Here is a 23,842-nt window from a genome sequence, read left to right as displayed (position 1 = left end):
GCCCAGGCCCAGGGCCCACCAGGAGTCCTCGTGCTGCCTGACCGCGTATGGCTCTGTGGCAGTGAATCAGAGAGTCTTTTGGAATGCACAGCCGAGTGAACACACAGGGTAGCCGTCCAGTCCTGACACGGGGTGCTGCTGGTGGGCTCTGCATGAGTCCTGGCTCCACGAGGTCGTGAACCTCTCCATGTGTGCTGAGCGAGAAGGCGGGCTGGTCCAGAGGGTGGTGGCCGGCAGCCTCGGGGCCAACACTCAGGCGGGTGTCTGGTCCTGCACTGCCCTTCCCTGCGTCCGTGGTCCAATCAGCGAATGTTTAGTGGGGGCCTCCTGTGTTCAGCGTGTGCTAGACTCAGGAGATAGAGCCGTGCAGTGGGACAGCACTGGGCTTGGGGCCGACTCGTGCTGTGCCCCTCACCAGCTCTGTGACCTCAGGCGAATGGCTCCATATTTTTGAGCTTGTTGTTAAATGACTAGGTGAGGCTGGCTGGTTTCCAAGGGCCCTTCCTTCCAACCTAGAGTCCTGTGAGTGTCAGGGGTGAATCAGGGGCCTTTCCCTTTCTCAGAGACGTTTGCAGTCTCCTTAAGAAGAGAGGACCTGTGCCATCAGAAGCCACATGCTCTGGAAGAGCGGTTTGGGTGAGTGTGGCTCAGACTGCTGCTCTGGCTGGAGGCCGTGAGTTTTTGGTCAGGCGCCCGGGCCATCTTGGGGGGCTTTCTGCCCATCCCAACGGTCAGCTGCTGCTGCAGACCTTCCGTGCGTTCAGCTGCTCTGCCAGGCGCTGAGTCTCCTTCCTGCCCGCGGACTGCTGGGCTTGCCTGCCAGGCCTCCTCGAAGCTACAAGGAGGGAGGAGGCTGGCGTAGGAGTGAGCCCTGCCGCTCTGCTGCCCTCCGTCCCTGTCGCATCCCTGAGGAGGGCCTCCACGTTGCTTGCGGGCTGCACCCTCATATTTTATGCCTCCATGCTTGGATTTCTACACCTGTCTCTCACCTGGTGTCCCTGCAGCGATCTGTGTCAAATGCGGCCATGCCACTCCCTTGCTTAGACGCCTCATGGCCCACATGCACAGAGGGAGGGTGGGTTTGTCTCGTGTGCCAGGGCGGCTTGACTGGGAGAGGCTGTCTGATGTTCTGCATGAGAAGGACCCCAAAGGCTGCTGGGGACAAGTGCTGTGATTGATTAGCAATGTCTGCCATAAACCGGGAGAGGGGTTGGTGCTGTTGGTGTCATGGAAACCTTAGTACAGGATAATGTTCAAATCTTTGGTAATACCCGAGGCCTCCCTTTGGGGAGCCTTCCCTTCCCCTCTCCACTCCTTCCCCAGCTCCCAGAGCCTCAGGTCCTGTTCTGCAATTAATTACTGTCTCCTTGTTTTTTGCTTCCACGAAGCAAAGCCTTCTGAGGGTGCAGGCTGCATTCATTTTGGAATCCACAAGGGCTGGTGTGGCACCCAGCTCCTAGGGTACATTCAGTAGATGGAAGAGTGAATGTTTTGCTGGAAACAGTTAATTCTGAGTCCCCAGGAACGCACAGGGTGTCCAGTTCCAGGCTGAGCCATAGGAAGGAGCCGTGTTGAGACCCCCAAGGCCCGGCCGCAGGCTCAGAGTCTCCTAGCTCCGGGTCCCTGCCACCTGACACGTGGTGGGGAGGGGAGATTAATATCTTCTTCTGTGGATAAATGGTGCAGAGTAAATTTTTAATAATTATAAACAATCCATGTACAAAATAATAATGTGGAAAGTTCAGGGAAGTATAAATGAAGATGGAAAAAAGCCATCGACAATGCCATTGTCCAGTAACAACTAGTGGTGACAGGTACATTTCCTTCCAGGCCCCCTTCTCCAGTGTGCCACCTCGGCTGGGACATCTGGCTGCATTTGCCACTTTGCATCCTGGATTTTTTCACTTGGTATTTTAACATAAGCCCTTTCCATGTTGTTAAATAAGTCTGTAAATATGATTTTTGGTGACTAATATTCCATCATTTATTCCACATGACAGGCTGTGATTAGTTAACCCTTGTTTTGGGCCATTTGGAGTTGTTTTCACTATTTTGGAGTTCTGCGCTTCCTGTGACAAACAGCTCTGTGGGGAACAGCCGCAGGGTCTCTCTGGGCGTGGATTTCTCTAAGTGGGACAAGTGGGCCGGGGGGAAACGCGGTTGAGGCCTGAATGAAGTTCTTGAGGCTCCTCTTGGGGAGAAGGTGAGAGAGGCGGGCTTGGAGTGCAGATCTGTAGAGTCAGTTACAGGGTTGGGGCGTCGGTGAGCCCGACAGCAGGCGACGCTCCTAGAGTCTGCTTCTCTGAGAAGGACAGGCAGGGCCTGCAGCTTGAATAGGGAGGAATCCACCGTTTGTGTGGCATCCTGTCGCCTGTGGTGAGAGCCGAGGCAGCTCGGGCGGGGTGCTGCTTGTCAGACGGGAAAGCCCTTGGTGTGTCTCAGTGCGACACACTGACACATCCCTGTCTCCTGCTCCTGGATGCCGCCAGCCCCCTGCTGCTGTCTGCCACTGCACTCACCCCGGCAGGGTGCCCTCCGTGCCAGGCGGGGTGTTGGTTGGTGCCAAGGAGAGATAATAAACACTGCCTGTCTGTTGTGCGTCCTCCGGGTGCCTGCTGCGCATGCTCTCTGCCTTCAGGTGGCTCCCAGTTTGCCTGGGCTGGAGGAGTGGCCACGTCAGTAGAACTGCAGGGGCAGGGCCGTAACCCCATGATGCAGGGGGCACAGCTGCGGAGTCTCCGCCTCTGTAGAGGAGCTGAGTTTGGACTGGGTGTTGGAGGATCGTGAGGGCTTGCTGGGGCTGGGCCCCTGACCGGAGGTGCCTCACCTCCCTTCCTTCCTGGCCTCCTCCCCCTCCCTTCCCCTCTTCCCTTCCTCCCATCACCCACCACCCTTCACTGACAAGCATCCTAATTTTTTTTATTGATGTTTTAATAGTTTTTAACATTGTGAAATTTTGGGTTGTACATTTTTGTTTGTCCATCACCCTATATATGTCTCCCTTCACCCCTTGTGCCCACCCCCCACCCCCATTGCCCCTGGTAACCACAATACAGTTTTCTCTGTCCATGTGTTGGTTTATATTCCACATATGAGTGAGATCATACAGTGTTTGTCTTTCTCCTTCTGGCTTACTTCACTTAACATAATACCCTCCAGGCCCAATCATGTTGTTGCAAATGGGACGATTTTGTCTTTTTTTATGGCTGAGTAGTATTCCATTGTATACATATACCACATCTTCTTGATCCAATCATCAGTCGAGGGACACTTAGGTTGCTTCCACTTCTTGGCTATAGTGAATAATGCTGCAATGAACATAGGGGTGCATAAGCCTCTTTGGATTGTTGATTTCAGGTTCATTAGATAGAATCCCCGTAGTGGGATGGCTGGATCCTAGGGCATCTCTATTTTTAATTCTTTGAGGAATCTCCATACCGTTTTCCATTGAGGCAAGCATCCTAATTTTGAGGGGAGGTGGCAGCCTCACTGATACAGTCTGATGATTGGGAAGAGCATCGTAAGCCCTGTGGACGCTGGGTGTGGGTCTGAGGGCTCCCCTGCTGTCTGCCCAGATCCTCACCCCGGGCCAGCCTGTACCAGGCCCTCAGACACATCTGAAAGATGGGCATGAAAGATGCCTTGGTGAGAAATCTGGCAGCCATTGGGTACATTTGAGGTACAGAGCATACCTCTTTTTTTTTTTTAGTAACTGCTTTATTGAGATATACTTCACATACCATAAAATTCGCCCTTTTAAAGGGTACAATTCAGTGGTTTTTAGAATATTCACAAAGTTGAACGACCGTCACCACTATCTAATTTCAGAACATTTTCATCACCGCAAAAAGAAACCCTGTACCCAGTTAGTAGCTAGTCCCCACCCCCAGCAATCACTAAGCTAGTTTCTGAGATGACACCTTTTGGTGTGTGTTTATTTGCAGAAATTCCTAGACAAGAGGTCAGATATTGATACCCTTAGGTTAGGCCTATACTGTGTTTTAAAACTCAGGAGACTTGAAATAAAAACCCCATCCCTGACTCTGTTGAGAGTCTAGCACACTGGGCCCTAATCCTTGCATGGGAAGAGCCAGCCAGAGGGGAGCAGGGCTGCCTGCTTTCCACCGTGGGCCTGTGCATTCCAGTTTGCCACAGTCTTCACCACTCTCTATTGCCTCCAGCCTGGACTGCTGCCCCGCATGACCCTGTAGGCATAGAAATTGGCAGTCTTTGCCCTATACCTTTGCTTCCTCCAGCGGATGGCAGATCGTCAGCTATTTCCTGACCTTTCCACCCTAGACTCTATTGTGTTATGTGGCCCACTGCCCACAGTCAGGGCTCTCATGAGAGTTCAGCCAACTCACGCCAGCCTTAAAGTCTCTTTTCCCAAGGGCGGTTCTGTGTGGGAGGTCAAGGAACCATCCTTTGTGCCCAACTCTGTGCCTGGAAACGCTGCCCCTTGCCTAGACCGGCAGGCACTAGCGTGCGGGTATGTCAGGACCTAGTTGTCCTGCCCTCTTCTCTGCCACCGCCTCCCCTCCCCTTCCGTGACGGCTTCTACTCCGCACTAATTCAAGCTTTGTGTAGACATTCGCCCGCTCGGCATCTCCAGCCGTTGAACCTGCTGTGAGTGAAGCTGTGGCAATTAAATTTTAATTGAGATGCACGCTGCTTAAGCAGACACGAGACAGCTACGGCTATTGCTAATTAATTTCCTTCCGAAATGACAACGTTTAATAATTATGCTCCATGACGCACGTGTTATTTATATACTGTACCTCTTCTGGTGCCGTTCAGTGGTTTCCACCCAGACATGGCTGGTGGTGTTCTCACGCATGCCCGCCACGATGGCTTCAGATGTGAACAGACGCTTATGCTCCATGAGTGGGCAAGAACGCATGCCTGGCGCTTGCCTGGCGCTTGGAGGAGCGCGTGGTGTCCACCTCGGGGAGTGGAGGCACCTTGCTCCCTGTGCCCTCTCAGCAGAGTGCTCTGGGCCTCAGTAGTTAAAAAATCTGATCCTCTGAGGCAGGAGAGCGAAGTGGTGGAGAGCCTGGGATCTGGAGTAGCCTGTAGGCTTGGGCTGTAAGTGGGAACTTGGGCGAGTTGCCTCAGCCTCCTCACCTGTGAAATGGAATAATGGTACCTCCCTCGGGGAGACCGTAAGAATGGACAGATCATGTATGTGATGCCGGCCCAGAGCGTGGGCCCCATGGGCCAGCTGTGGCTGTGCTGAGGCCACAGGAATAGCACACCTGACCCCTCCCCTGGGCTCCTGTCACTCTGCGTTCCACGGCCCTTGGCCCCTGGGCCGCCTTTAATGTTCTGGCCCAGGCGGGTCCAAATCCTCTCCTTGGCTCAGCTCTGCCCGGGGCTAGGCCTGTCCCGTCAGTAAGACAGGGCCCAGCAGGCCCTCTGAGATGGGGGCTGAACTGGGGGCCGGTTTTCCAGCTACGGCAGCTCCTGAACCCAGGCCCCTCCATCAGGTGCCCGGGCAGGTCGGGGAGAAGGCAATGGCGTTGAGCACCTGCTGGGCCCTAGTTTGACACATGTCGACACACTTAATCTTCCCAGTGCAGGTTACCTTATGCTCAGTTTCCAGATGGGGGAAACTGAGGCTCAGAGAGGTCGGGTTGCACAGCGTGTAAGATGTACTGTTGGCTTTGGAACCCAGTTCTGTCTGACTCAAACCCTGACTCCTTCCACTCTATCACCTTTTCCGGAGAGGTCTGGTGAGGACTGGGAGGCCTGCAGCCTCGGGCCCTGGGGAGAGGACTGGGGAGGGGGTCAGGACCCCTTGCTGTTGAGAAGGTTGGGCAGGTGCACAGGGGTGGCAGTCAGGGTTTCTAGAACTCAGGGATCTGGTCCGGGATAATCTCTGTGGCAGTGGGTCATGGAGATGCGGGTGAAAGCTGGGCCCCCACTCCCAGTGTTGTGCCCCAGTTATGAAGCCCCCCCATCTGCCTCCTGAGGCACCTGCTGTGCTGGGATGTCGGCCATGCTCTGTGCCCTCTTCTGGGGGGAGAGAGAGGCCCTGGAGTGCCTGTGACTGTGTGCTGTGGGCTCATCTGACACAGGAGGGATGGTGATGAGGCCTGGGGGATTTGGAATTCAGCAGTCAGGCATCACAAGGCAGATCAGAGTGGGATCTAGACCCCAACCTACCTTTAATTTCCTTGTCTTCTCTCCTACCCTGGGCTCTGGATATGCTATGAAGGGAGGGCCTGGGCTGGGAGTAGGTGGTGAGTTCTGGTCTGGTCCTGCTGTGCAGCATTGGGAAAGTGTCCTCCCCTGTCTGGGCTTCAGTTCCTCATCTGTAAGAGGAGGGGTTGAGCAAGAGGCTCCCCAGGTCCCTTTTAGTTGGAAAATATCAGGCAGGGAGCTGGGAGTGTGATGTTGAAGACAGGGAATCATGAAGCCTGATGAAGGAGTTCTTGTGAGCTGAGGTGCCTTCTAGAACGGGAGAGAGACCGTGCATTCACTTCTTCAGAAAATCTGAGGGAGGCCTCCTCTGTGAGCCGAGTCTGTGCTGAGGGTTCAGAAGTGACCAGCGCAGTCCCAGCCCCAGGGTGCCATTCAGGGAAGGTTAGACCCCAGTCAGGGTCCCAGGTGTGTTCTAGGCCTGGCTCCTGCCTGCTGGCTTCCTAGGGAAGGCTGACAAGAGTGGGGAGAGCCCTGGCCTGCCTGCCCGCCCCAGCGTGTTTGGTGGCTGGAGCGGGTGAGTCTTTTTCTCCCAGGTTCCCAGCAGACTCCTGGCCCTCCTTAGGCCCTGGGCCTGCGCCCCTGGCCTAGACACGCTGGCATGGAGCTAGGGAGTGCGGTCTGATTGGGGTTAGGTGCACCCAGTGAGTCCTGGGCGGAAGCTGAGGCCTATGGATGGGAGGGTGGGATACAGGGGGCCTGGCCAAGACCCCAGACTTACCACTGGCCTCTGGTCCCCCAGTTTAGCCCACCTCTGCGTGAGCAGGAAGCCGTGACTTCCAGAGGAAATGGCTGGGTGCGGGGGCTGCAGAGGCCCAAGGCTGGGCGGGAGGAGGCATCTTGGCAGATGTTCTCCCCAAAGGGGCCAGAGGGTTAGTGGGGGTGTGAGGCAAGGGGCCAGCTGGTTGGGGCCAGCCTGTGTGTGGGTGGGGCTGGGAGCCCAGGGGACTGTCTCCTCTGCCCCTGATCCAGGGCCTCTCCCGCCCGGAAACCCCTCCTCTCACAGCCGAGAAGCTTCTTTCCCCAAAGGGACCTCACCCCGCCTCCGCCTCTGCCCCAGCAGCGTGCAGGAGCTCTGTTGGTGGGAGGTACCGGGGTGTCCAACACTGGGGCAGCACTGTCAGTGGTGTGTGTGGATGTGTGCACGTGTGTGTCAGTGTGAATGTGTGAGTGTGAATGTGTGTGGCTTTATGAGCCTGTGAGTGTGTGTAAGTGATAGTGTGAGTGTACAGTGTGTGCAAGTGTGAGAGTGAAGTGGGAGTTGATGAGTATGTGTGTGAGTGAATGCGAGTCTGTGTGTGAGGGAGCAGGTGTGTGTGGGTGTGAGTGGGGGAATGAGGGAGGGTGTGGAGGTGCTCTCTGCCCCTGCCGTGCATCTCCGGGAGGGTGTGTTTGAGATGGGCCAGGGCTGGGAGGCACCTGGGGGCCTGGTGTGGGTTCCCCTGGGATCCGCAGACCTGTGCCCTGCAGAGCCTGGGGAGGAGCAGGGAGCACGCAGCAGCTGGAGAGAAAACTTGGGGTTCTTGGCAGACATTCCCTCCGGTGCCCACCTGTTTGGGGAGACAGTGGCAAGTGCATCTAGGCTGTAGGTTGGGGTGTCTGAGCCCAGTGTGGACGGGGTGGAGAGGGTGGAGACTGTCGGGGTGCAGAAGCTACTGGGGGTTGTGGGGCAGGCAGCTCTCACCGGGGGGACCCCAGCCTGGGCAGGTGAGCGGGTGGCGCTGGCCGTCGGGTTGATGTGGTTCTGATGGTGCAGGACTCGACAGGTTCAGAGGAGGGGAGGTCTCCGAGGGCCCACTGACAGTGCCACCACCACCTACCTCCCGGATTCTCCCGCAGCCTGCGGCCTCCCGAGCCGGACTTGCTCCTAGAGTGAAAAGACCCTGCGCTGGTCCTCACAGCCCGGGCTGGCGAGGGCTGCCCGCGCCTCCCCCCGGTGTCGCCAGGCGCCCGTTTCTTCGGCACCCTCTGGCTTCCTGGCCGCTCCTCGGTCTCTCAGAACTCGCGTCACCTCCTTGCTTGTCCCGCAGCTCCTGTGGCTCTGCTGCTCCCCTCGTCGTCCTGATTCAGTCTCTGCCGCTCATGCCGTTGCCCACACAGCCGCAGGAAGTAATTAGGGGAGCAGAGTGGGCTGTCTGCCCGGTTCCCAGGGCAGGTGACGCGGGGGCCAGGCCGAGCCCTGGTCTCTGTGGCCTGTCTCGGGAGGGCAGTGATAGGGCCAGTGAATGGCATGGGCAGGTGCCTGCCTGGTTCTGGGGCATCTGAGGGGCAGGCGGGAGGGAGACTCAGGGTGTACATGTGGCTGGTGGGTGAGACCAGGGGGTGAGCTCGCCCTCAGGACCTGTGTTTAGTGGGTGTGCGGCAGGCTGGGGGGCATGGCCAGGGGGCTTCTACACAGGCCAGGTGAGATGCTGGAGAATCTGGCACCCCTTGCCACGCAATCCCAGGGCCTCTGGCGTGCTTGTCCTGCTCTCGGCAGCTATGACAGAGAAGCCACCAGCTAAGGCTGGAAACGCCAGGAGTTCTGTAAAATATGCTCCTGGTCGTGCCTGGGAGTGTTGGGTTGAAGTGGAGGAGGAGCATAGCCCTGGGTCCTAGGGCACCTGGGCCGTCAGCCTTGCCTGAGGGAGGGATGGTGGATGCCTTAGGGGAAGTGGAAGGTAGAGAGTCTGGGTTAAGAGGCCCTGGAGTGGCTGTCCTGGGAGCCGGCTCTCAGGGCAGCGGAAGGCGCAGGGAAGAACATGTACTCCCCTCCCCTATACCCTGCCCTTCCCCGTGTGGAATAAAGACCAAGATGCTGTCCACTGTGTGCCATCATGTGCCAGCCCTGCACTGAGTCCTTACGTGCACTGGTCGTGTAAGGTGTGTACAGACAGACAGACGGACACATCTCCACCTCGTGAAGCCAGCGCAATTATCATTCCATTTTATAAATCAGGGAACTGTGGCTCAGGACAATTGAGCAATTTCTCAAGGTCCCGTCTGGAAAGGCCGGTTGGTCCCATGCCTCCCAAGACCAGCTGGAACCCATGAATCCTTCCTACTGGCCAGCTCTTGCACAGGGGTGAGTGTGCGACCCTGGCCAGGGCTGGGCGCAGGGGCCAGGACCTCTTGCAGCCGGTCCCTGGCTTCACAGGCCCCTGCGGGCAGCCCTGAGAACTGTCAGCGCTGAGCAGGTTGGTGCTCTGGAGAGAAGTGCCACAGAGTCCAAACCCCTGAGCTGGAGAAGGAGTTAGAATGGGCCAGCCTGGAACACAGCCCGGGAGGTCTGGAGCCGTTGCCTGGAGGGTCCGGACCCAGTGTGTCTTCCACCCTCCCTGCCCAGCAGGAGGCTTTAGGCTCTTGAGGTTCAGTAATAGTTGTGGTGGACGTTTACTGAGGGCTTTCTCTGTGCCAGGCACACAGTGTTCTAACGTGTTCTAACGTACCCTTTACGGGGGAAACTGATGGACAAGGAGGTTGGCTTGTCCAGGGCACACGGCGAATAAGGGCAGGGCGGGATTCCACTCGGGGGCAGCCTGACCCCTAAGCCTTGCTCCTGACCACTGTGCTTTCCTGCCTCCCCAGGCCAGGGCCTGCCACCTCGTGCTCTGTTCTCCTTTCCAAATCCAGTGGAGTGCAGGTCTGCGCTGTCTCGGGTCAGAGAGTACATATTGTGTATGTGTGAGAGTGTGTGTTTCAGTGTGCGTGTGTGTGTGTGTGGTGGGTGTGTTTGTGTTTAGGCAAATGGGAAAGAAAACAACACACACATCTTTTCCAGCCTGGCAGACATCACTGCATGGTGAAGGAATGTGGATTCAGCAAAACAGTTTTTCTTCGTAGTACGTAAACACCTTTGGGTTTCTCAGCTCTCAGAAAGGCATCTATTACTCAGGTCTTACTTAGCAGTTATCACGAAAAAGGAAGCCTGGTGTGAACACACACACAGACACCCTTTAGCAGCCAGAGAACAGACGCTCCTGGAATTCAGATGGGGCAGACGTGTCGAGACCAAAGTCTAATTGCTGAGCTCGGGCTAGGAGCCTGGAGGCCACGCCAGCCACAGACCATCTTCCATTCTTTCTCTCTGATAAGCAGCCAGCCATCCCTACTGACATGCACAGTCCTGGCTGTCTAGCCCATTGCTGGGTGTGAAAGAGGGAGGGAAGAGAGGGAGAAGCAGAGAGACAGAGAGAGAGAGAGGGAGAGAGAGAGGGAGAGAGAAAAAGGAATAAAAGAAAGAGGGGAAAAGACAGAAGGGGGCGCGAAAGAGAGAGAGACAGACAGAGGACAGCTCCAGGCGGCACCTGTGGAACGTTTCCCCGGGGGTGGGGGAGGCTCCCGTGCACTCCGCGTCCCCAGCTGGAGCAGGGAGTTTCCGGTGGGCAGGTGGGTGGGGATCTGAGGGGGATGACGTGTGTGGGAGCCCGGGTGCCCTGTGGAATAGATGATATCGCTGTCATTTACAGATCGGAAACTGTAGCTCAGAGAGGGTAAGCCTCCTGCCAAGGTCCCCCAGCTGGTAAGTGGCAGTGCCAGACCTGGGAGCCTCATCTGCCTGACCCTGGCCCAGCTGTCCCCTCTCAGTAGGAGGACGCTGTTCCCTTGGTCCAAGCACCCATAGCCCTCTCTGATGGGGCCTCCCAGGTGAGCCTCTTCTGCATGCTCTGGGTGGGAGAAGTGAGCCTCCAGCATTCAGAGTATCCACGACCCTGCCCTTCCTTCAACAGAAGTTACAATGATAGCGACATTTGCTGGTGGACCTGACCTCCAGCCCACCCCCACAGCAGGATACCTCCTGCAGGGTTCAGAGACTGCAAAGTCAAGGGCTTGGCCCAGTGGAGGTAAAGCGTAGGAGCTTATGGGGGATCCAGGGGCCATCTGGAATATGCCATTGGTTTGCCAAGTGCCAAGGACCATTTGTATCATGATGTAAAGCCTTGCTGTGTAGATCACCTTGATTATATCACCACTCTGCTCAAAAGCCTTCAGTGGCTCCCCAGTTCCGTCACCATAAAACCCAAACTCCTGGCCCGGCACATGCCCTCCCTCCCTGTAGCCTGGTCCCTGGTGGGCCGGGCCCTGCCCACTCTGCGCGTCTGCTCTCAGCTGTCCCCTGCCACCTGAGCTTCTCAGCACCCCATCTCACCTTTCCTAACTGCTGCTGTCAGCCTTGCTGTGAGTGCCCCGAGCACAGGCTCCAGGGGTCCTCCTTCTGCCCCCAGGGCCTGGCCCACAGTCCCGGAGAGGTGCCAGGAACAGAGCCGGCAGCCGGGCCTTGGCTCTCTCGTGGTTCTTCCTCAGCACCTCTGGGAGCTGCGCCTGTGGGGTCAGGGTCTCGCTCCACTGGAGCTTGTCTCTCAGTCCCCCTGATTTCCATGGGCTGCCGTCAGCACCTGCTCCGTCGCCCCGCTCCTGCCCTGCTCCCACGCTCCTTCCCTTCACTCAGTTCCAGCGTGTAAACCTGAGCTCGAGGGGCCTGGAGTGGTCCAGTCTGACACGCACGTATTGGACGAGTGGAAACCGAGGCCCAGAGAGGGAAGGGAATTCCCTGAGCAGTTCGTGGCAGAGCCCGGTTCCCCGACTCCCAGTGAAGCCCTGTGTGAAGCTCTTTGGAGGGTTTTCTGACTTACTTCTGAGCAATGTTACAGTCTCAGGTGGCTGCGTGGTGACCCACGGCTGTCAGGCTGTCAGCTGACCACGGCCGTGGTGTCCGCAGCTGTCCTGGAGTCTGGAGCTGGCTGACCCTCTGCCTGAAGCACCTGAGTCCTGAGTGGCTTCAGCATGTCACTCACACATTTCTTGCGCTCCCCGTTGGCCCTTGGCATAAGCTTCTCTTTGCCACGGTTTCCTCGTCTGGAAAAGGAAGCACTAGCTGTGCCCATTTCTGGGGCTGTCAGGAGGATGAGATGAGAGAACAGAAACCAATCGCCCAGCAGAGGCCAGGCTTGCAGCTGCCGCCGCCAGGCCTGGCCCTCCCCCAGCTGCCCCACCACCCGAGGGTCAGTCTGTTGAGTTGGGAGGAGTGTGGGTACGTGACCTCTGATAAGGTGGGTGTGATGACTTCTGAGGACAACAGGACGGGGGCTTTGGAGCCAAACCTGACCACACTGCACTGGCTCTGTGACTCTGGGCAGTTTGCTATCAGCCTCTCCGAGCCTCAGTTTACTGGTCTCTAAAATGGGGATCATCAGAGTACCATCCTCATAGGAGTTGAAATGAGGTGACGTGTGAGGGACTCCTGTATGGGAAGGGGTTCAGGAGGTATTAATATCCCCGCCTCAGTATTCCTCTGGGTGTCTCAAGAGTGTCATCATTTTAACAAACCAGAAGAACAGAACTCAGACAGAGAGCCTCTTAAGGGTGGAATTCCAGACCCCGGGGAGGGGGAGCTATCGGGAAGTTGAGGGAAGGTGGGGGCCTGTTGGAAGGAGCGCTCGTGCTTGCACAGGAGGCCTGGGTTTGAGTGTGATGTCACCTCAGGCGTGTTGCTGGATCTCGCTGAGCCCAGTTTCTTGCCTGGGATGATGGCACTGGCCTTGCAGGTGCCTCGTAGTTATGGGTGGGCACTGGGACACTGGTGGCAAGAACAACACAGTTTTATGTCAAGTGCTGTCCTTTCCCCCCTAATGACTCTGTCATCCCATGGGGAGTGGGAATGCAGTCCCCAAACGCATTATCCTTCTTAGGGTCCCCTCACTGGGTTTGGGAGGGATGTGTCCAGTCCCCTTTGAGGAAGGAAGCAGGTGTTTTTTTATGATATCAGCTCCTGCCTTCTCTTCCCCAAATCGTCTCCACTTTGCCTTTTCTGAATCTTCTGCTTCCTTTCTAGGCCCTTCCATGCCCAGCACTCTGTGGCCATTTTCTCTTCTGGAAACAAGGGGGAGGTGCTCGGGGGGAAGATGGGCAGGGGTCTGGAGGGTCCGCCTCCACCTGGGGTGGTCTCAGCAGAGGCCCTGCCTAACCTGGCCGTGCTCAAGGCCTCGTGGGGCCTCAGTCGTAGGTGAGGATGGTTCAGTGGCGCTGGCTCTGTTGCTCTGGGCCAGCAAAGGGAGAAATAAAGCAGCTAGCACAATTCTCTGCTTTTAAACATTTTCGTTGGGGATGACTGGAGTGGCCCTTGGTGGGAGGGGAGATGTAGAGGGAGCAGCTATCTCTTCGTCTTGTGGGGAGACTGAGATTTCGAAAGCTTTTTCAAAATATTTTTGAGAAGTTCAATTGAGGGCTCCCCAGGATTTGGGGCCAGCCTGGGGCAAGGCCTCTGAGTTGCAGCCTCATCAGGAGGGAATCCTTCAGCTGTTTGCTGGCCTCCAAGGGCAGAGTCCTCACTTAGGATGGGGAACCAGGCACCCTGGTGGACTCTGGACCCCGTGGGGGCTGTGGAAAGTGGTCAGACCCCCAGGCTGCATCACCACTGCCTGTACTCTTGACCCTGGTTTCTCCTCTGTCAAGAGGGAGGTGGGGACAATTCATAGTGAAATTGTGGGCAGTGAAGCTTGCTCTGGTGGACACTGAAGGGAGCGTCCTCTGCAGGCAGAGGAGCTGGGGGGCAGACCTTCTTCCTTTGCCCTGCTGGGGTCGGAGCTCTGGAAGCAGAGCCCCCATTCTGAGGCCCGGGAGGCTCCCCTGGGAGCTGGCCGAGGACACAGTGACCTGAGATTTCTCCTACACCCTTTTCCTGCGTGGTCAGAAGTAAGGCTCAGTGTGTAGTTTCTCCTATTATTTTCTCTACAGTCATTCATGAAGAGCATTTTAATGGAAAAAACAGTATAAACTTTACATTAAAGAACATTGCCAAAAACCCAGCATTACCCCAAATCCATCTTCCTAATACAAGACTTTTCCCCGTATATTGTCTCCTCCTTGTTTATATGGTTTGTTCGCCTAGTTGCAGTTAGAGTGTGCAGTTAACTTGGTTTTGTTTTCACCTACCATGTGATCTCAAACATTTCTGTATTTCTGCGTCTTTATAACAACAACTTAAAATAGCTGCAATACTGTTCCCTTGTGCTGCTGTAGGACCGATGTGTTAAAAACAATTTCCCCCCTGTTGACATGGAGGGTGCTGCCAGGGTTTGCGAGTGCAGCTAACCCTGAGTGAACAGCCGGCACGTCCCTTATCCGTGACGGTGCCTGCGAGGCAGCTGGGGCCCTAGTGGATGCGGTACTGCAGGTGGTGGACTCCCAGCAGTCATGGGGACGGCTGGAGGTCTGCTCTCCGGTAGATGCTAAACCAGACACCGCCGAGCAGGTCTCCTTTGGTTTACGTCCTTCTGTGCGTGAGGCACTGCACTAGATGTTTGTAGTCATGAATTCGTTCATAACAGTCCCAAAACATCCAGCTCCTAGCTCCATTTTCCATCGAGAGATTCTGAGGTGAGGGGAAGCTGGGTCGCTTGCCCGCAGTTTCCAGCAAGAGGCTGACCCAGGCTTCGGACCCAGTGCTTCATTGCAGTGCCTCTCCTTAAAGCGTAAGGTAGTGAGCTCCCCATCCCTGGGGGAGTATTCAAGCTGAGGTTGGATGATGGAAGTGTCTAGAATACTCTAGATTGGGTTTCTCAACCTTGGCATCATAGACATTTAGGCTGGATAATTCTCTGTCGTGGGGGCTGTCCTGGTCGTTGTAGTTCTGGCAGTGTCCCTGGCCTCTACCCACTCGCCCCTAGTAGCCCAATTTGGAAACAATAAAAAAAGTCTCTGGACATTGCCAAATGTGCCCTGGGGGGCAGGTTCCCCCCCAGTTGAGAACCGCCGCTGTAGAGGGTTCCTGAGCAGGACGGGAGGCTGACTACTGGATCTCTGAGGATCTTGGGGACCCCCACAAGGCTCCCTGCCTGTCAGGATCCCTTGGCAGACTGTGGTCCATCAGTGGGTGGGTGATTGGAGGGACCGGACGTGGCGCCGTCACAGAAGGTGTCATGGGATCCTGGCTGAGGGGGAGGCCTGGGCTGTCTCTTCCACGTGCAGACCCGAAGTCGGGGTATAAAGCCTCACAACCATCAGACGTGCCCTGAGGTGGGGAGCCTGCTCCCAGTAATGGCTGTGGGTGACAGTCCCATGACCAAGGGGCACCTCAACCTGTTACCCCCTGTGGCTTCTTGCTAGTCTGGAGGATGCCCCTTATTTGGGGAAATCCTGTGTGTCACCCTGGCCTCTGGTGGCTGGAGACATCCTTGAGCGTCTTCCCGGGAACAGTCCTGGTTGGGGAGCCCAGAAGCCGAGCCCACCTGGGGCGCCCTGACTTCCAGATCAGGCCTGTGGTGGCGGCTGGCAAGGAGCCTGTGATCTGCGGGCTGCGTGTCGACTGGCTCTGAAGAGCTCCTCATTTCCTCCCGGAAGCCCTCAAAAGGCCCCGGACAAAGGGGCCTGGTTGAGTGTGCCTTGGAGAGCCTCGTCGGAAGGAGGGAAAAGTCCGGGCAGTACACACTACAAAGCCACTTAGTTTTGCATATGGTGTCGTGCCAAGAGTGGCTGTGGTGCGGGAACAAGCGGAGTCAGGCTCCTTTTTATCAGGAGGGTGTGGACTGGCAGTTAGAGCCAAGGACAGCCGTCAGCAAAATGGTGTCGAGCTTTTGGCACCCCGTCCCCACAGCGTCTCTCCTACTCCCCTCCCTCCTCCTACCTCTCCATTCATGCCCCATCTACTTAGAGAAAAGAACTTTTATATGATAACCACTTAAGGCCTGACCTTATTCCAGGGCAGTTTGCATTTTAGTAGGCTGTTCTTAAAAACTAAATGTTTCAAAGAGTGACTCTCTAATGGTAGAATTTCAGGGAGTGAGTAGGGGTGATTTCCTTTTTCAGCCTCTGAGTTCTCTCTGGCACCTTCTAAGACACAAACAACCAGCTAGGCTGCGTCTTTCAGCCAGGATCTGTGGGGTCAGTTAAGTAACTGTTACCAGCTGTCCACTGTGTGGCAGCCACTAGTGGACATGGTGTGGGGGGCGGTTAGGCGACAGCTGACTTCAGTACACTGGGTTCACTGCTGGCTCTCACTCAGTGCACATTTATGAGACACCGATGGTGTGCCAGGGGCTGGGAGTGAAAGTCAAGAGCCGAACCACCCTGGGGGTGCAGATGGTTAACAGAGAGCTGAAACATCTCCCCGATGCCGTGATGTGGGCTGCCCAGGGGAACATGGGGACCTGCGGCAGCACTGTGCCAGGCTCCCCCAGCATCCTGGGTGAGGTGACACCGGCTTTAGCCTTAAAGGTATAAACCAGAGTTAATCGGGCAGGGGTGGTGGGGATGGGTGTTTTGGAGGAAAGATCATGAGTGCAGAGGCCTGACAGGCAGTGTCTGGGGGTTGCAGAATTCTGGAAACACCTCCTGTAAGTAGTGAGGTCTGAGTTGGTGGGAAGGATGCCGAGGAGACAGGGAGGGCCCAGGCCTTGGGTCTTTCATGTAATCAGATGCGGAGTTTAGACATTTTCCACGGGCAGTGGGAGCCACCAAGGGTGGGTGCTCACCCGTCTGCTGGACAATGACCTTCAGGACTCAGAGCCGCGGGGCCTCTTGTTTGCCCTGCTGCCTGCCTGCTGCCCAGACACTGCTCTCCATCTGCTGGGGTCTCCTCTGCTTTCACAGACCATTCTGGACCTGACTTGTCCTCCCTTTGAAAATGGTTATTCACCCCTTCCTCCAGGAAGCCTTCCTTGACCTCCCTCGGGCTGGCCAGGGCCCCCGGCAGCCCCCTGAGCTTCTCTCTCTATTAGGGAGCTTATTCTGGGTTGTCACTGTCTGTTTCCCTTGATGACTGTCCCCTCCTTGGGCTGAGAACTCTGGGAGAGCAGGACTGTTTAATTCATCTTGGTAGTCAAGGTCGCAGCCCCAGGCTCGGCACGCGGGAGGCCCTCAGGAAATGTGTGCCGCCTGAATGAAGAGTCTTGCTCTTGTCCCGAGTCACGGAGCCCTTTCACTTCCCTTGTCTCACTGAGCAGGTAGGTGGTCAGGCTGCGGCTGACACCCAGAGGGCTGGGGTCGGGGTCAGGTCACCGGGCCTGGGGCCCTAGATACCTGGTTTAGGCTGGGATGTGTGACTGCTAGGAGATGGGAAGGGTGTGAGAGGGCATCTGGGCTCCTGGGCTTGCAGGAGGGAGAGCGAGGCCTGGGAGAGGCTGGGGCGGGGTGGGGCCGAGGCTCACCTGAGGATCGCTCAGCAGGCAGGCCTGGGGTGCCCTCCTCCCTCTTCATGCCAGCTGAAGGTAGGAAACTCCTGTTGGCTTCGCTTGCCAGGGTGGTTCTGCCATTGGTTGCTGGCAGAGTCTGGGGAAAGCCGGTGGCTGAGCCTGGCAGAGGCACAGACAGAAGAGCTGGGTGTGGGCATTGCCTGGGAGGTGTGGGGAGGGCCATGGCTGGGCAAGTCAGAGCAGGGTGCTGCACAGACCGAACCAGGAGATGCCAGGCCACCCACCGGCCTGCTTCTCCCCAGAGCCTGAGAGGAAGAGCAGCTGCCCCGGATCTGTAGCCAGCCTTCCCACCCTGCCCTGCTCCATACCCCGGGCCCAGCACCACCCGTGGAGAGGGTGACCTCAGTCCTCAGAGATTGTTGGTGCTCAGTATACAGTTGCTGGCTCATGCATGCAGGTGGCAGGTGGCTTGGATCTGTTTGCTTGGGTCCTGTCTGTGCTCCTCACCTGCCAAAATTCCTGTTTCCACCCAATTGTGGCATGACACGCACTCCCTGGGGATCCAGCCTGCCTATCTCACAGGTGGGGCACTGAGCCCAGAGGTGGAGAGACTCTTACCCAGAGTTGCACACCGAGTCAGAATACAGTCGGGGCTGGGGGAGTGATATGGTCAGCTGAGACCAGCTGGCTGAGGCGTAAACAGGTGGGGAGCTCGACAACAGCCCCTTTGCATCATTGGCAGGGGACTGCTCTCTGTCTCAGCTGCCTGGGCAGGGGGATGGACAGGATGACCTGTGGAGGCCTTTCTTGGTGCCAGACTCCGGAATCAGAGGGAGAAGACTGAAGGGTCAGAAAGATGAGGTTTCGGCCCTGGGGTGGCTCCTTGAGAGGCAGCCTCATAATTTCGGAGTCCTCAGCAGGGCTACAGCAGAGAAGTTCTCTCCCTCTCTGGGTGGGCTCAGCAAATCCCCATTTCTGAAGGGCCACAGTGGACGAGCAGGAGCCTCCTCTCCCTGCAGCCAGTCCAGGGCTTCCTCCACCACCTGGGTGCCGTCCGGGACTGCCCAGGCCCCTCCTCAGGAGAGCCTCTGTGACTTGTGTCACTTGTGCCAAGATGTCTGAAGAGGTGAAGTTTGTCCTGGGTCTGCAGACCTCCATCCCCCGCCAGGGTGAAGGCCTGGGTACCCCTGATCTCTAGAGGCTGCGGTTTGGGTGATGCCTGGAAGGGTGTGGGAAAGCTACCTGCACTATCCTCTGACCCCCAAATGCCACTCCCCAGCCCAGCATTCCACTAGGAGAAAACAGCTCCTTTGCGTAATGGCTCAAAATGTGTCTTTTAAGCAACAAGCACTCGATTTTTGATTTATCTTGGAAATGGCGTGTGCCTATGGCACGGTAGGTGCTTGGTGATCTACAGACTTGAGGGCTGCTGAGCGCCATGCACGGCAGAGTCTTTGCTCTCGAGGAGTCTATGTTTTAAGGGAAGGCTGCATTTGTATGCTAGGAGCCGTTTTGTCCTGAAGACCTTCTTCATGGCAGTGCTGACCGACGCTGCCCACGGCAGACATTACCAGCTGATTACGGCACCTCCCCTGACCTAAGAGACAGCCTGTGCTTGTGCTCCACCTGGGCCTCTGTCCACCCACCTCCAGACTTCCAGTGGGTCCCAGGAGACACGCTGACCTTTTGGGGGTCAAGGCCGGAGGGGAGGCTAAGAGAAGAGGAGGATTCTTGCAGGCTTAAGTGCCAGGGAGCATGTGTGCATTGAGTCGGTCATCAAATGTTGACTGAGCCTGCATCTGGGGCGGCATAAAGGGGGACAGAAACGGAAACCGGAACTGAAGATATGGTGACACGGGGGCTTGACCTCAGGGGGCCAAGAAAGGGCTGAGGACTGACCTGGCCCGGTATGGGGGTCGGTGTGGGGGTCCGTGGGGGAGCTTTGGGGAAATAGCACTGCAGGCAGAGGGAACAGCGGGCCCAGAGTTGGAGGGGTGTTAAACAGCACCATGGGGTGGGAACTGGGGTCGCGAAGGGTGGGAGAGTGAGCCTGAAGGGGCAGTTGGGGATTCGGGCCTTATCCTGTGGGTGCCTCCCGCCTTTCGGTTCTTTTTCCCTCTCAGAGCCTCCTTCCGGGATTTTCTCCACTCTGGGGGCCTCTGTCCTTGCCCCCCGCCCCCCAATCTTGGATTAAGAGCATTTGCAGCACCTGATGCCCGCAGTCCCTGGGTGCTGGGCCTGTCCCCAGGCATGCCCTCAGGGCCCCGGGCCATCCCAGAGGCCTTCGCCCGCCTGCAGCCTGCCTGGGGCCGTCTGTTTTCCCTCCTTGGGGCAGAGGCGAAGCTTGTTTTTCCTCCCCGCTCGGGAATCACGCCTCAGAAACACACAATGCAGCTGTGAAAATATCTGGGTCTGGCTGGGCAGCCGCACAGCGGGCCCCTTGTTCGCCTCGCAGACGGCGGCCTGCTCGCGGGCCGAGTTGGGAGCATGCCTCTGCTGGAGGGTGCTGGTGGGGGGAGTCAGGGGGAGATCCTGGCCCTCGGGGGCTTCTGCTGCTTCGGGCTTTCCAGGGAGGAAGGGGACAGACAACGGGCGTTTGCAGTCAAGCAGGACAGCACATTACAGAATGATGCTAACCTAAGATGGTGCACATTAACCCCAGAGGCACGGGCACAGGGGCGGGTGGAGACGAAGAGGGTGCGACGGGCTGCCCTGTCCAGTCTCAGGCAGGCCTCCTGTTGGCCCTGACCACTGCCTGGGACAGGTCTTCCTGCCCCAGGTGGGCAGGCTTGCATGGACTGCAGTGATGGTAATGCGTGACCATCTGAGCTGGGGCACTCGTGTGTGCCCGGGTCTGTGCTGTTCATCCTCCTCGGGAGGCAGGCGCTGCTGTCATCCCTGTTTTACAGATGAGGAAACTGAGGCTCAGGGAGAAGTCGGTTCTTGTCGACAGCTCTCTGTGGAGCTGGGATTCTAACGTGGGCCTTCTTTCTCCAGAGTCCGCACACCCTGTGCTCCCTCTGAACGTGCTCCCTGCTGACACGTACAGTTTCAGAAGCAGCACAAAGAGGTTGGTCAGCTCCGAAGACTCAGGGTGGGAGGGCATCAGGGCAGGCTTCCCGGCTGTTAGAGCATAGCATCCTTGGGAAGAGCAGAGAGGAAAGGATGTGCTGGGCGGGAAAGCATGGGGGTGCAAAGGCAGTGGGAATGGAGCTGGCCTGGTATTTTCAGGGAATTAACCGGAGTGCGTACCAATGGAAGTTGCAATGCCATCTAAAGTGTCAGTCAGAAGTAGCTCTACCCTTACTCTCCCGCGGAGAACGCCTGCTGCCCAGCTGCAGGCCTCCTGATGCCATCTCCCCTTATCTGAGGCTGGCTGCACAGGAGGGGCCTGCGTTTCCCGTCAGGGCCCTCCCTGGCTGTGTTCTGGCCCAGCAAGTCAGTGAATTAGGGTTAATTATCTGTTTTCCTGCACACCAGCAAGCCCAGGGGCTGGGCAAATTAGGGAGCTTTCGTTCTTGGAAAAATACATTCAAGGAGCGATCCCGAAGCAGGTGCACCCGCTAGGAGAGCGACCTTCGCATGGTGTTGGCCCCTGGCCACAGCGGAGGCTGAGGGCTTTGCCCCCACCTTCCGGGCCTCTGGGTCTGAAGCTCCTGGAAGCAGCTGGGTTGTGGGAGCCAGGCTGGCTGGGTCGTGCAGCAGAAGTGTGTCAAGGCAAGGCAGTGCACTCTTCCTAAACCTCAGTCTCCCCTAGCCTGCCCTTCCCGGAGACCCTGTCGGCCCCCACTGCCCCCCTTCAATCTGGTTTACCTGCTGCTGCTTTCTCCCTGTGCAAACTCTCTCCTTTCTTTCTCTCTCTCCCCAGAACGGGCGGAGGGCACGTGCTCCTGCCATTCCCTGCTCGTGGACGCCCTTCCCTCTCTTCTCAGCAGACCAACTTCAAGGCCTTTTAATCCCTGTCTTGAAGCCATAGGGCAGATCTGGTGGTCATCCAGAAGCCCCTTGACATCCCCTGTCGGTAGCTGTCCCTTGTTGAGCTCCCGCAGGCATAAAGTCTCTGCTACTTATTTGATATTTAGCGTATACTGCCTTAGACTTCTGTTAACTCTCTACACGTGGTACCTTTTGACAGCTCTGTAATAATCCGTGGCAGGCATCTACATACTCAAAGAATTTGGTTGTGATGGAAAAAGTCAAAAATGTGTGGGCTTCAGAATCTAGAAGACCTGTGTTGGAACACCATCTCCTGTTATCTGTGTGACTTTGGGCAGGTTACTTATCCTCTCTGGACCTCTATTTTATTGTAAAAGTGGCCTCACAGGGGTAACCATGGGGAGGAATGAGCTATCACGAGGAGAGGAGCTGGCCCAACGTGGGCACCTACAGGTGCTTGAAGTTTCTGTTCTTTCCTTTCTCTGATAGTGGAGGCCCCCAATGCAGGAGACACCCTGGGCAGAGGAGGGGGTCCAAGGAACAACAGAGCCGTTCGAGGGGACACTTATTCCTCTGAGCCACGCAGGAACAAGGGCACCACCTGGTGTACCCCGGGCGGTTTCAGAAGAGCACTTTCCTCTTTTCCAGGAGTGTCTCCCTCTGTTGCCCTCACAGTCCCCTGGGCAGCAGGCCGTGTGCCGAGCCACGTGGAGATGGGTCTGTGCGCGGTAAGGAGCAGCTCCTGTGCCGGCGCCTCACACACATCCCAGTCAGAGGCTCCTGATCACCTGGAGGGGGGTGTACCCCCCTCACTGGCCATGGGGCAGGGGAGCTGGGACCCTACGGCCCCACCTTTTTCCTCATATCTGACCAAGCCAGGGTCCCAAGGGTCCTCTGCAGGCTCTGGTTCCCCTTCTGAGTGTGCCCGCCCCCCGGGGGGCTGTAGGAACCCCGGCTGGGGTGGTGCGAGAGTGGCCGGCCCAGGCAGGACTGTGTGGTTCCTCCCCCACTGTTGGGTCTAGAAGAGGGAGGAGCCAGGGAACAAGGGCTGTGACACGGCTGTCCCCCTCTCTGGTGGTGAGGGGTCCGTCACGTCTCCCAGAGCCCTGCCTGGGCCCAGGCCTGGAGCCCTTGTTGGCGCTGCTGTCCGGGCTTCCTTGGAGCTGTGTGCTGCTGGGCCCTGGGGAGCCGGTTCACGTACAGAGACAAGGCAGGTGGACAGAGAAGCAGGAAACAGGTGCAGCCTAGGCCCGAGGCCCCACAGGCAGGGGCGTGTAGCCGGCAGAAGCCCCGACCGTAACCCTGGCCCCCCATAGGCGGGTGACCTTTTCTTGGAGGAAGGTACCTGCCTGCAGAGGTTCTCCTGCCAGCCAGCCCTGGGCCAAGCCCCACTGGGCACCTGATATTTGTGGGGCGGCTGCTTTCATATGTGTTAATGACTGTTCTCAGAAGGTTGACTGTCTTCTCATCCACCCTAGGAGGTAGAGAGGATGCTCCGTGTTACAGGGGAGGAAACGGAATCTCAGAGAGGGAGAGTAACATGGCCAAAGACACACAGCTGATGTGGACTGCACTGGTCCAGGCACAATGTGTCTCTCACTCTGGGAGAATACAATGCATACATATTTTAAAATAGGATTATTTTGTCCCTGGCCGCAAAGGGCAAGCAGAGTGTCCCCAGCTTGGTGCAGTCCTGGGGACCCTCACCTCACCCACTTCCCTTTCCCCTTCAAGGTGGGGGATTGAGTGTCAGTTTTGATCCAGGCAGGGCAGTGGGGCTGAGTAGAAACACATGTCTGGCTCCCTCACGCCTCTGACATGGGGAGTCAGAGCCCAGCTTCTGCGTGGCCAGCCTTTGCACTGTGGTATTGGGCTGGTACCCTCAGGTCGAGAGCACCCTTTAGAACATCCATTTTCCAGATGGCAACTCTGAGGTGATGGGAGATGAAATGACTGGCGCTTGGCCACTCAGGAAGGATGTAGGACAAGTCCTCCTAACCTTGGGGCCATGAGAGAGAGGGAGACAGGGAGAGGGAGATAGAGTCTGCTGCTCTCTTTTTGGTTATAATGAGGTTATAATTATCATCACCTTTAATCTGTGTTGCACTGGCAATGTGTTTTTCACTCCAGGAACTTTCACGTGTTTTATCTCTTTTGATCTTAAAAATAAGTCCGTGATCAAGGCAGAGCGGTCTTTCTTATCTCTAGTGTACGTGTGTGTGTTAGCCTGGGTTTGTGTGTATCTTTGTACATACACGTGTGCATGTGTTAGTGTGTGCATTTCTGTATGTAACTGTGTGCTGTGCACATGTGTGGGTATGCATGGAGTACATGTCTGTGTGGCGGATGACCATGCATACACATGTGACTGTGTGCCTGTGTACCCATGCACACACACGTGACTGAGTGTGGTTTGCGTACATGTGTGCACATATGTGACTGTGTATGTGGCTGTGGTTGTTCCTGTATGTTTTGTGTGCTCTGCATGTGGGGCCTGGGCATGCATGCCGCACAGCTGAGATCAGAGAGGAGGTGAGGAGACCCCAGTCCCGAGGTGGCTGTTATCACCGTGGGGCAAGCCCTTGTCTCTCTCCTGG

The 23,842-nt window shown here is 56.8% G+C and overlaps 1 protein-coding gene across 4 annotated transcripts in view; it reads left to right on the top strand.

The window, feature by feature from the left end:
- GLI2 (GLI family zinc finger 2) overlaps positions 1-23,842 on the top strand; it is a 254,045-nt gene that overhangs the window by 37,531 nt on the left and 192,672 nt on the right. Inside the window, exon 1 of one of the 4 annotated variants that reach the window (XM_058548794.1) lies at positions 21,459-21,973. The exons of the other annotated variants lie outside the window; for them this stretch is intronic. The gene's annotated coding sequence lies outside the window, so the exon portion shown is untranslated. Of the gene's footprint in view, positions 1-21,458; positions 21,974-23,842 lie in introns of those variants that run through there. 4 annotated transcript variants of the gene reach the window in all.

This window comes from Diceros bicornis, chromosome 10, assembly GCF_020826845.1.
Source record: "Diceros bicornis minor isolate mBicDic1 chromosome 10, mDicBic1.mat.cur, whole genome shotgun sequence".
Taxonomy (NCBI): Eukaryota; Metazoa; Chordata; class Mammalia; order Perissodactyla; family Rhinocerotidae; genus Diceros; species Diceros bicornis.
Note: the sequence above shows the minus strand (reverse complement) of the source record. Positions and strands in the feature narration are given on the sequence as shown.